This window comes from Aplidium turbinatum, chromosome 14 (assembly GCF_918807975.1).
Source record: "Aplidium turbinatum chromosome 14, kaAplTurb1.1, whole genome shotgun sequence".
In the NCBI taxonomy this organism is placed as follows: Eukaryota; Metazoa; Chordata; class Ascidiacea; order Aplousobranchia; family Polyclinidae; genus Aplidium; species Aplidium turbinatum.
Genome location: NC_137485.1, coordinates 11,367,856 through 11,381,921, shown reverse-complemented (window position 1 = coordinate 11,381,921; position 14,066 = coordinate 11,367,856).

Here is a 14,066-nt window from a genome sequence, read left to right as displayed (position 1 = left end):
TTAATGTATTTTGTTTGCATTATGTTGTTTACTTACTTTGTTATTTTGTATTTGGGTCAGATGCATCAATTTTGTACCCTGTAGTCTCCAGAACGCATTTTTGCAGTTTTGGTATTTCTTAAGGTTTCAGTCTACTTTTTTAGGCTTTAAGTTACAGTTTAGATATGTGCCCCCCCTATGTAATGCTAATTTTCAATGGAAATTGTTAACTTCTTAGCAAAAATTTTGGATTTATCACAAAATTGCCCACTTTTTTTGGATTTTTCACGTTTTTACTTCTGTAATTCCCTTGTGATTTTTCACAGGCAAATACTGCAGTGCTAAACTGACTTTTATTTAACACTGTGCAGCTTTAGCTACATTTTAATGTTGAAATGACACTGGCTTTACAATTTTGGCCTTGTATTTTTCTCAATTTTACGAATCTGCAATTTTGGCTCCACTATGTTGTAGTCTCCAGAACGACCCATGGTACTACTCTACCAATGCCTACTCTGTGCTCCTGTTTGGATGTAGAATGATGCAAATTTATATATAAACAAACCTACAAAACAAAAAAACAGATTTACTAAAAAGTGTGATAATAGTTCACTCTTCTATGGAAGCTATTTAGCCTGGCTCCAAAATTGTGTAGTCTCCAGAACAAACTTTAACAAAAAATGTAAGCTTCCCTGTTTAAAATGGCAAACATTCTTCCAGTATGTGATGGACTAGTATGCTCACTTAGCAGGATTTCATAGAGAGGACTCGGAATAAATAAAAGATTAGGAATTTCTTTCTTATTGAATTTGTCTGTAGTCTCCAGAACACTGTAGTCTCCAGAACTTTTTTTTTTTCTTTTTTTGTTGTAAAACTAGTAAGCACTCCTTTGTACAGTTATTTTTACATGTAATGTTACTATAAAAGTTGCTCATAAGAAATGATACCTGTTGAAGCATTCTGTAACCTATTTTTGATCTTAGAGAACATAGATACAGTTAAAGTTGTTAAATTTTAATTTAGCTGTGATTGTGAGGTGCTTTTTACGCATATTTGATTGGCAATGGCTCCATATGAAAAAAGTATTGCTATTACTATTGCTAGCATATGATTTATTACTACCTTGAGGTCAAACAATACATGACTTTGGCTGAAGTATCAGAATATTTAGGTACATTATCGCACAACTGCAGTAAACCTGCTAGAAACTGATAAAATAGGTATACTCACACTGATATTTAATTTTCAGTATAAAAACATGATATTTTTTGGGGGCAGTCTTTTGATTTAGTTGGTAGAGAAGTATCTCAAGACTTTTAAATCAAAATTTTATGACACCAAGCATTCTGAATTTTTTCTCCGTTCTGGAGACTACAGGTACAAAATTGATGCATCTGACCCATTTACGTGTGCATTTATTCTTTATAGCCTACTTCTGTTTTGAAATAAAATATACTGATAATATGATTAGAACAGGAATTACCCCAGGCTGTCCGGAATTACCCCATGTCCGGAATTACCCCATGTCCGGAATTACCCCATTATACCCTACTGTAATTGCATTGCATTTTGCCTGAACTCCATGATACTATCGCAACAAAAAAATTACAAACATGATCCAGGTCTCTTCAAATGCTTATTGTAAAGCATGTAAAGCATCATTGGGTTTGATAGAGATCAAGAATATATACCAATGATGTTGTGCCTTAAAGATGTCATGCAGAACATGTCAACCTGTTTTATCACAAAAGCTTGAAATTACAAAGTGGCTATTTTGTCATATGCTTGTTGCCAAGGTTGCGATTAAAAAGTATTGTTTCGTGGCATGTATTGCAAGAGATAGGATTAAGGTTGAGGTTCGATTGAGAGTAACGGTTAGGGCTAAGATAAATGTTAAACTTTTTTCTCTGCACTCGATTCTTCAAAATTTGCAAATCACAAGTTTTTATGTTTGATAACTTGACGCTAAATGACATTTTTCTCAAATTATTGCAAAACTCCTTATCTGGCAACACTTCTGTGGGACAAATAGCCACAACCTTGAAATTATGTCCACATAGGCCTACAAAAGTTTGTCTGCTGCATACCTAAGTGGCAGGGTTGTTGGTATTTTACCCGACCCAAAAAAACCCGGGTGAGTTTTTTTAATAAAACCCACTTAAAAAAACCCAAAAAAACCCATAAAAAAACCCAGAGCATCATATTTGTCCAGTTTTTATTGGAAAATTAAAAAAATTTACAAAAACACTACAAGGCACTTACAACAAACTTTAAATTAGGACTTAAGGATGTGATTGTGCAGTAATTTCCAAGAATAAACTGAAAACGCAGTGGATATTGCACAGTACACAAAAATCAAGTAATGCCACTTTGTGTATACTACACTAAAACTCATTTCTGCAAGAAGGCCTTATAGTTAAATTGGTGAAAGTACTACTCTACTGTAGTCTGTATATATGATGTGAAATGCAATTTAGGAGGCTATTTACCAATTACAGATTCTGGATTCTAACGCATGGCTGTTTCAGAGCATTTGCCTAATTGGCCACGCAATCGCTCAATTGCTCATCCATTACTATATATAATATATATATAAATGATAAAAAATATTTAAACATGATGGCATAAATGCTCCTTGCCTTCAAATCTAAACAAATGATGCAATAATGTGATTTCTACCACAGTAGCATCAACTTGGTATAGAAATCAGTGGATGATGCAACATCCAACTTGATCTTGAAACTAATGGATGATGCAACATTCAAGCAACAACAGCCCTAGTGCATTATTTTATTGAGTTATGCAAGCATGTACTGTGAGTGAAAGGCACTTCACTCGTAAAAAGTAGTTTTGAGGTGAAATAAGCATGAATCTACCTTTTTTTGCATCTATTTTAAAAAAACCCAATAAAACCCAAAAAAACCCGGGTTTTTTTAAAAAAACCCGGGCGGGTTGGGCTTTTTTAAAAAAACCCGGGTTTTTCTCAACCCTGCTAAGTGGTGAGAACCCTGGTTCAACACCGCTCAAGAGCATATGCCTGTGCATTTTTATTTCGCAAAACACTTAAAGGCATGATATCGACTGCAGAGTGGCAACCCCTTTGACAATGGTCCTTGATTTCTCTTATGCTTATGAACAGTAAGTTGCTCTATAGAAAAAAATGCCGATGGCCCTTCATAGGGCTATGGCCTACCGAACAACTATGGCACCTACAATAAAAATCCTTAACTTTTATTCATTTTCTTACTCTTCTTCACATTTCAGTAGGCCTATCTTCTCCGATGCCCTTATCAGTATAAATAGCAATCAATGCGAAATAAGCTATTAATTTTTTTTTTGTGAAGTGAAACCAACTGATTATGCAATTAGTTTTTGGTAAGTCAATGACAAAAAATACCAGGGTAATAATAGCCTCAATAGTGTTGCAAGATAAGGAATTCTGCCCTAATTTGAGAAAAGTTTAAAGCTGATGAAAACAAAAACTTGTATTTTGGAATTTTTTTTAGTCCTGGGCAAAGATCAAAACCCTAATCTTATTCCTAACTCTAACCCTTCCTAACTTTGGCAACACTTGATTGTAACCATGGCATTAAGTGTGGAAAAATAGCCACTACCAAAAATAAAGCAAATTGTAAGTTTAATGCAAACTAAGTATATATAGTATGGTAGGTTGATAAAGTGAATGTCATCTGAGACACCGAGACCTAACCCTGGCACGCCGTCAGCAAGAAGCGGTTGACTTGATCACATCGAAATAAGTTGAGAATTAAAATAGGCAGTGGCTATTTGACCGGCTCCGGTCTTTGAATCTGAAACACTATTTGACCGGTCATGACGTCACTATACAGGCACTTTTTTCTCTTTCAGAGGAAAAGACGAGAAGCGCCTATATAAGTACTAAATATGAAAGTTTTATTCAACATGTTCTGTGGCGCGTGCGATACGTCTTCGGCTCCCACTCTAGAGGGAATGAGATCGATACTACCCGGAAGCAACTTTTGAAAAGGTACCATTAAAAAATCCCCTTTCAACTTTGTTTGGTAATTACAGAAGAAAAAGGAGACATGACAGTGGTGGGAATCAAACCCACGTCAATGTAATGACTACCATCGCCCTAACCCAATGCGCCAAGCCAGGCGATGGTGAATCGAAGACTAAATTTAGCTAGGAATTACGTTTTCGTTTGTTGCTCAAAGGGGATTTTTTTATGGTACCTTTTACAAAGTTGCTACCCGGAAGCGTTCTTTTTCTTTTTTTTTCTTTTAACTAAATTTTGACCCGAAGTGCATTTTTGTAGTCAATTTTTAATTTGAGTTGCCTACAGCGCTATTTTTTATGTCTTTTCAAATGTGAGTAATATTAATAAAGTTAGAGTGTTTTTAATTTGCTGGGATTTGAGAATTTTTCTGGGTAATTTTCCGTTCGTCATAAGAGGATGTTAATAATGGTAATGGTATGTAAATGTAATGCGTCGTTCGGCAAACACAGCCACATCCTCTTATGACGAACGGACAATTACCCAGAGAAATTCTCAAATTTCAGCAAATTAAAAAAACTCTAACTTTATTACTCACATTTGAAAAGACATAAAAAATTGCGCTGTAGGTAACTCAAATTAAAAATTGACTACAAAAATGCACTTCGGGTCAAAATTTAGTTAGAAAAAAAAAGAAGAAAAAGAACGCTTCCGGGTAGTATCAAACTCATTTCCTCTAGAGTGGGAGCCGGAGACGTATCGCAAGCGCCACAGAACGTGTTGAATAAAACTGTCAAATTTAGTACTTACCGGTATATAAGCGCTTCTCGTCTTTTGCTCTGAAAAAGAAAAAAAGTGCCTGTATAGTGACGTCATGACCGGTCAAATAGTGTTTCAGATTCAAAGACCGGAGCCGGTCAAATAGCCACTGCCATTAAAATACATGAGGCTGGTTGCACTTTATTTTAATTCTCAACTTAGTATGGTAGGTAAAATAAAAGGAATGCGAGCCTCAGACTGCTAGTTTTCAACAAGTTAAGGCCTGCCCCACTTCCTCCTACAAAAGATGTTCACTGATCAACGGATCTAAAACTTGCAAAATCTAAAGATGAGCGGAGACTGCGGAGTCACATATTTTTGACTCCAATCATGTATACAGTAGCAAGAATAGATCCCGAAGCCGTCTGAAAATATACTTACAATTACAAAATGCCAACTCCGACTCCTATTATAGCCTACCGGTACTATATAATATAAAAGTTTCTGGAAAAATTCTTGGAATTTTGTTTTTCTTGTTTTTCAAAAATTCGCAATCCTGCTCCGGAATATTTCAGATCCTGTTTCCAAACTCACCAAAAACTCCGTATCCGCTTTGTGTGTGGTTTGCGGACAATCTCCGCAAAGATCATGGAATGGATTAAAAAGTTTTTTTCGGCAGACCAAAGATGCAACACGGAGTATGAAATTATTCACGATGGTGTACCAGATTTTATTCTTTACATGAAATGAGTTTTTTGATTAATTGATTGAGTAAAGGGAGTTTTATCCTCGGACTCAGAAAGCTTGTTTGAAAGCTTGATCCTGGCGGTTTTCAAACTGGTAGACGCTTTGAATCACTGAGTCGCAGGCCCGGTCACCGAATTTGACAGAGTAGCCTTAAGTTTCCGATTGTTGAAGTGTTGTTTTCTGTGAATTATTCCATCCCCTATGTGCCACAGAATGAAGATTGGAGACCTGTCCTTGATGGGTGTGGTAAAAACTGTAACTTTGGAAAGTTTTCCGCCCGAACCAGCTACCGCTGCCGGTGAGAAGGGTAAGATATTTTTTTTTATAAACCTATGATACTGCTGATCAGCATCCCCACCCATACACAGCCGTCAGTGGGACGGCAACACTCCTGGGCATGATTGAATGGCAAGGAGTGACCGGGACACGAGGTCTTCACTATTGATTCGTTTATTGACTTACTTTAACTCATTAACTGAATAGCGCTAAACGACAGAATCCAACAAGAACCCCAAATGAACACACCAGAAAACAAACGATTCCACCATCAGAACTCAGTAGCCTACAATACGCTGTCGTCTTAGGCTACATGATTAGCTTGACTTCAGAAATTTAGAATTCTTCTGAGTAATAGCCAGAGGTGGGCAAAGTTACTTTCAAAAGTAACTGAGTTACAGTTACCGGTACAGTTACTTGGCCAAAATAGTAACTGAGTTACCGTTACAGTTACCGATTTCAAAAATGTAACTAGTTACAGTTACTAGTTACAGTTACTAGTTACTTTCAGTCAGGCCCGCAACCAGCAAATATTTTCGGGGGGGCATTTAATTTTTATCAAAGAACAAACATTAAAATGATGCATTGTGACATTTTTATGTTAATGTCCACGCCCATTGATAAGGGACAAGAGTGTGTGGCACTACCATGTTACGGTTCAGTGGTCATAACTTATGTCAATCACGTTTTTGTTTAGTACAGCATTAAAGGAAACTAGCCTTTGTAACCTTTTCTCATTTAGCTATGACTACCCAAGGAAGAAAATTACGATAATACAGTAATGTGTTCAGTCGATTACAAATAAAATACAACATCTGTAGGCTAATGTGGGCAAATGCCCCCATTTCGGGGGGGCAAATGCCCCCAATGCCCCCCTGATTGCGGGCTTGCTTTCAGTTACTCATAAATCTCAACATAAACGCTGTAATCCAAATTTAAACAAACAATTATTTGCGGGAGGCGCATCCATTCTCCTCAACATTTATTAGATGTATCACGCACACTGTGGTGCAAATTCTTTTCTAGTTACGCAGTTGCCTTTTCCTAATGTAATTTGTTTTCCGTCTGTCTGTTTTCCACACTATTGCTTATAATCGTTGCGTGTTTCTTGATGCTTATAGTCAGTTAGTTAGTTACTTTCAAAAAGTTTAAATTTATTGCAATTTATACATATTTTCAGATTCCTGATGAGGGCTTAAGTTAAGCCGAAAACGTTTGACTGTTAAACTACCGTACTTGTAAATATGTAAAATATTTTGTTGTAATGCTCAACCCTGTGGTATTGTTGTGTTTTGCCTGTCTTTGGTACGAAAAAGCAAACTCTCTCCCGAAACTATATTCTCTTTAAATGCTCGAAACAAAGGAAATATTTGTTTTCCCTGCTATGACTCGAAGTTACGTAGACATAGACTTCCGATTTTGAATAGAGAAAGCAATGATGTAATAAGGTTGCGAACAGTGAACGTAACACCGAGACTCCGGGTCCTAAATACTCCAAAACTACGGCTCCTGTACACCTCTGGCAGCTATACGACAAGCATGAACTGAGCTATCAAGTGTTGCCAAACACTTTTGCTAAACATTGCATAGAAAGTCACATATTGATCAATCACCAAAAGCAATTAATTTAGCCAAATCGGTTCTCAAAAATCGCCAAAAAAGAGCCAAATCGCCAAACCATAAATATGAAGCCAAACGTCTTAAAAAATCGCCAGATTTCTGGATTTTGGCGATGAATTCGCCAATATGGCAATCCTGCTCCATAAGATCACAAAACAAGAGCGCCGCGTATAAGCAGTGCTGCTCCGATACAGCAGAAGAATGCATTATTGCGCAACGCGCAGCAAACACGCATAAAGCGTGACACAAACATGTGCAGAGAAATGGACGGCAATTAGAAACAGAAATTTCAATACAAAAGTAACTTGTAACTGTAACTGCTGAAAAAGTGCTAAAATAGGAACTAGTTACCGCGTTTCGTTACTTTTGGAAAATAGTAACGAAGTTACCGTTACAGTTACTCAAAAAGTAACTAGTTACAGTAACTAGTTACTTTTGTAACTAGTTACTGCCCACCTCTGGATAGCCTAGCCTACTGAGTAAAACTGAATAACCTACCGCTAAGTCAGACTATAAGTGACAAAAGTGAGTCAGGAATCATGGTTATAGTTGCTTAAAAAGAATCCTAGTCTTGATTGCGAAAGCGCTACTGTGAGCATTGCAAACGCTGTGCACAACCATACAATGTAACATATAGCAGCAAATCTACGTGTCTATGAAGCACTAGTCAGAATGCGATTAGGCATTCTTCCGAAAATTCATTGCTTACCGCAATTCCATAAATTTCTAAGCGAGACTCAGAATTGCGTTAAGAGCCGTGGTAGCCTATTTGTAGCCTACAAATCAAGTAGATTCCAGCGCACCTGACGTAAGAGAGAGTGCTCGGCCCTACAAACCATGTGATTGCAGTTATTGCGATCGTTGTTGCACTCAGTTCAATAATTGATCTTTAGCCTACGCACTGTAAACTTTTTGTTAATTACAAAAGAAAAAAGAATAGGCTAATAGCTTTGATGGAAATCAAAACCACAAATGACTACCGGTAGGCTTCATCTTACTACATCGAAATTACTACTTCCCTTGCCAGTGGCGCACCCAGAAAAAAATTTGGGGGGAGGGCAAATTCAGAAATGTCGGCCGAGTGATTTGCGACAATAGTGACAATAGGCCAATGCCCAGCCCATCCCTTTGATTAATCTTGAAAGGCACTCACGCCCACAACTCATCGGTTGCCGATATATCAAGATTCGTTCTCTCAATCAGATTAGAAGTTGGCCTAGTGGACCCCATGCTACTATATAGCACCGCCACCATCAGCATCCTCATCTCTACGTCCACTCTCGCAATCTTCTATAGATCTTGACTTTTTTTGTCTATGACTAAACTAAAGTCTTAGACGCCTTCGTCTCTCTGCTCAAATGTCCTATACAGTTTTACATGTCCGTGTGATTTGGCATTGACGTACGGTACATCGGTATGTCCACCAGACATTTGACCACAATCGAGAGTAGCCTACGGGAGCATCTGAACTTTAGGGAGTTAAAGAAAAGTGCCATCAAAGACCATATCATTGAGTGTTCTTTTTGCACAGATCGAAAATTCTCCAGTCACTCATTTAAAATGTTACGCAAAGGCAAATCCCAATTTGACACCAAAATTCCGGAAGCGCGACTTTTCCTAATGTAATTTTACCTTCAAGAAGTTGAAATTTATTGCGTTTTTATAAATATTCTTAGGTTCCCGATGAGGGCTTCAGTTAAGCTGAAAACGTTAGACTGTTAAAACTATTTGTAAATATGTAAAATATATTGTTATAATGCTCAGCTCTGTTGTATTGTTGTGTCTTATTCATATCTAACCTGTAAGCAAAGGTATAAATGGAGAACATACAAAAGCTTTATTTTTGGTGGCGGATTTGGGGGAGGGGGGCTTGAGCTCCATTAGCCCCATGCTGGGTGCGCTACAGTCCCTTGCCCTAATTCTCAAACCACTGGGTTACGCTTCCGATGGCTAACCGTTTGTTTGATTTCGTTTCTATCACAAAATTTTCAAGAAGATTGCTCACAGTACCACGTGTAGGACCTATACCAATGACCTGTGTTGCTCAAGCGCACACCTCGAGAGTCGAACCAACGCGGCTTAGTATTTTTGGTGCACACCCGAGTTCTCGCAAAACCACACATGGTGTGCACATCTCACATGCGGTTGCTCAAAATGTCCCAATTATGCTGTTTTATAGCAGTAGACCTACAAGCGTGTTTACTGATAGGCCTAAGTCTGTTAGCTGTCATCATTCTTGTCTGTAGTCTACTTGTTATATGGAATCCAGGAAGAGCTGTTGTTAAATCGGTGATGAGATCTCCTCCTCTTGGCAAGTCTGCATGCGAGTGTTGGTTCCATTTGGAATGAGAATCAAAATTGTTGCAGGCTAACTGGAAATTTTATGGTTGAGTTTTCTTGATTTTTAAATAGCTTATTGGTTTTGGGGTTTGTGTTATTATTTTTGTAAAGAGTTTATTTTTTGGTAGAAGATGCAGTTTTTTATTGATCATCTTCACTGTTGCGGCTTTTCTTCTATTGTCAAGTGGGGTTACATCAGGCTACTCATAGTAGAAAAACATCGGTAGGTTAGTGGTATAGATTTTCATTTGCTGGATACCACCCAGCAAGCCCAACTGGGGCCCAATGAAAATTAAAGTGGATACCTGGGCTTGCGGACATACCATGTGAGTTGTTTATGGGTCACAAATGGGTTAACACAAGTCCAGTTTTTCATATTTGTCTAATTAATTACCCCAAACCGAGCCCCATCTCCTAGTTTCAACTTTATATTATATTTTTTAACTTGAAAAAGAAAGCAGGAAATATTAGCACTAGCCTAATGGGGTTAAATCTGGGTATAGCCCAGTTAATTTGGAGTAGCCCAAATCATCTAAACATGGGACATGGCAGATGGGTTGCCCAAGATTAAAATAATGTTTTTACAAACCAAAAATATTTGCATTGGCTCTATAAAAACAACTTTGTCAGTGTTGTTTTTATACTGCCAATGATTATTATTGCGAGATGTAGCCTATGCGAGAGCTCATGAGGATTCAGTTTGGGCAGCCCATTTGCACAACAACATTTTACAAAATTCAGACTACTGCTCAAGCTGCTGATTTTTCTACATAGTTCAGAATATTAGTAATTTAAATTAATGCACCATTTGTTATAATGACAACATAGATATTTTTATGCATTTTCCTTTTTCACCTTCTCTTTAACTACAAAGAAAAGCTGCTTTCATTACCTCAGAACGACAAGTTTTTTGGAGTGTGTTTCAGTGACGTATCGCATCCGTTTGTGATCCAGATCGCAAAGGACATCAATTTGACACCACTCGAAAGGTTTTTTTCAAACATTTTCAAACTGGACTGCCCAGTTTGGTAGGAGCTTGACCCCGCGGACAAATACAACTGGGATTAAGTCGGGCAGCCCAATTGGGGCCTGATAACTTATATAGTGCCGTTTGGTACCTCGATAGGCCCCAGTTGTCATTGCTGGCTGAGATATGATCCGCATTGATGTATTGTAGGTTATTGAGTTGCAGGAACTCCGAGGGGAATTCGGGGAACTTTTCCTTCTAGCATAACACTGTTAAGGAAAAACGAGTCTTTTTTCGTCTTTTTTTCACTTCTGAGGAAGGCCCATATTTTTACTAACATACCTACGGTACGAAAGTAAACATGTAGCCCACCACCTTAATTTTGGGTTTTGTAACTGTAGCCTACTAACTGCAGACATATAGCCTACCAGTACACGTAAACTAAGTTATAGGCCTATTCAGGCACGCTTCAAGCCTTTAAATGTTTTGCCACATTTTTTGTTTCATTGGTGTATGTAGCCTATCTTTTTGTCCCGGACGCAGTAATGACTGAAAGTAAAACGAGGATTTGTAGATGATACTTTTTTTCGAACAAAAACAATTTATTCTCGTGTTGATGCAGGCCATTATTGACTTTTTCAAGACAAAAAATCTGATCCTGTGCTGTTTTCTATATCACTGGACAGTTTATTTTGTTTGTTAGTTTCAGTTTGAAAACCGGTGCTGCTTTGACTAGGCGTGTATAGCCTAAGGTAACCTACTCTTTTTGCTTTACAAATGAACCCTGAATTCAAAAACTGCGTTGGTCAGATAGCCTAGCCATGGACTTCTAAATAGTAGCATCTGGACTGGAAACTCAGTGGGCAACATGAGGCCAAACAGTTGGTACAACAGTGGATCAACAGTGGGCCAACAGCCAAATAACTAACCCTGTTGGCCCACTGTTCGCCCACTGTTGTACCAACTGTTTGGCCTCATGTTGCCCACTGAGTTTCCAGTCCAGATGCTACTATTTAGAAGTCCATGGCCTAGCCTACACCAGAGGTGACCAATTTTTCATCGTTTGTGACTCATAGACAAGAAAATTTCATATTTAGGCCTATTAGCGGTGAACCGGTAGATGACAATTTCAATAAGCAACATTTTTCTTGCCGCACTTTTAGTGTAAGCTTAATGGATTTACAATCATCACACATTTACCATCGTCAACACTGAGCGATAAGCTACAGGCTATTCATAGTTGGAATTAATTTAGTTCTTTAAAATAAAACACGAAAAGAATCTTTCACAACTAAATTAGCCTACTGAAAATTTCTTTAAATGAGTCAGTGAGCTGTTTCAAATCATTTGTTCGTCAGCTTGTTCAAGCATAGCCTAGCTAGCTAATATCTCGTCAAAGACAGCTCTAAGCAATCGTCCAACCGGCGTTCGGTTCGTAATGAAATGCAATCTTAACGCAACTTATAAAAACGTCTTTGTATTCTACTGATAAAATAAAATATTATTACTAATCCACAGGAGAAACCGACAAAATACCGCGTACAACATTGTGGACAGTGGGTGACATTAACAATTTACATTGCATTACCAACTCAACCAACAAATTTGTAACGAAAAGTGTTGCGCTCTTAGCAGCAGTGGCTCCGAGAGGGGGGGGAAGTCGGGCCAGTTTCCCCCCTAGCAAAACATTGTAAAGGAAAAACGAGTAGTTTTTTGTTTTTGCACTTTTGAGGGGGCCCATTTTTAGTACGGTACTAAAGTAAAAATGTACCAACTAAATAATCAACAAATTCTTAAATGAAGTGCGTAGTTCCAAGTATTTCTCAATCATTGTAAATGTCACTCTCGATGCTTCTCATCAAGAACAAATTATTTTCGTGTTAAGGTAGGCGATGTTAACAGCTTCAAGACGTAAAATCTGAAGCTGAAATGATTTCTGTATCACTGAACGGTTTCTATTGTATTGATAGTTTCAACTTGAAAACTGGTGCTGTTTTAGCTAAGCGGGAACTATTTTTGCTTGACAACTGAACCTTAACTTCAAAATCTGCGTTGGCCAGGCATAGGATGTTGTATCCAACATACGTTATCTGGGAAAGTTAAAGGTATCAGTCCAAGCACGATTAAAGAAAGTAAATCCTGTATAGTTTTTGTTTATGAATCATCACCATCATCAGTCATCATCTCCGTCTGCAGCAAATTGCGCATCAACATGAGTTGTTTGCTTCCAAGAGTGGCGATTTTGAGCCAGCTCGCCCAGTGTCGCCAAGTTGAGTCCGGTCCATGATTGGATGTTGTCTTGCCATCGTTTTGGTTGTCTGCCAGGTTTTCTTTTTTCTTCTACTTTTCTTTCTGTGCAAACTTTGCTGATTCCGAATTGTGATCTTTTAGTGTAGCCGAACAGTTTTAAAACTTTTGATTTTATTATTGCTGCAATTGAATGTAATTTTGTCATAGTTAAAAGATCTTCTGTTTTCTTGTGGTCAAGTAGCCTTTTGGTGGTCATGCTTTTCATGATGTGATTTTGGAAGGTAGTAGTGTATCAAATGTATCAACAAACTCAAACATATCGTCGATGAGTTTGAAGTTCCATGAAAATTTCATCGTATGTCTGTTGTGCAGTTGCGGGCACGTGGGACAAATTTAAACCATTTGTAGGCTACAACAATGACATTTTGGATGAGTTGGTACTTTTGACAGAAAGCCACACAGCAACTTTCAGCTGCAAACCAGAACGAACCACCCCATAATCTCTACACAAGGAATCATTGATTGCAACTTTCGAAAGGTTTTTTCAAATAGTTTTGTTATCATTTTTTTGTGTTCCGGTAGCTACCTCCAACGGTTGCGCTTTGAGAACGTGGTTTTAGCAGCTACTGAAATTTGTAAAGAATTGTTTGCGCTCCAGTAGGCCTAGGCCTAGGATTGAAAAGCCTAACTATACTATACATGTTGTGCATCAATTCAGATGTCGCAAAATTTTATCATTTGATGCTGTGATTTGTAACTTTGAATTGCAAAAAGTCCAGAAAGGGTTGAATTAAATCAGGGATGTCCAAAGTCCAGCCCGCGGGCCAACTCCGACCCACGAGACGTTTTTGTATGGCCCGCGCCTGTTGTTATACAATGTGTTATTTTTGGCCTGCAGAGTGCATACACACAAAAATCATATAAATTCAACTTGCAGTTTTCAGAAAAATTATTGTGGCTGTTGGCCCGCGAACACTTATTATCAAATCTGGCTCGCGTGGGGAAAAAGTTTGGACACTCCTGAATTAAATGTTTGGTTGAACTATTTTCGTTGCCTGTATGGTGTGTTTACGAAGCTTTCTAGACAAAATAGTTTGCCTCAATGGCATTTTTGCTGCAAGTGTAATCCAGTGATTATTGATAATTTTTACA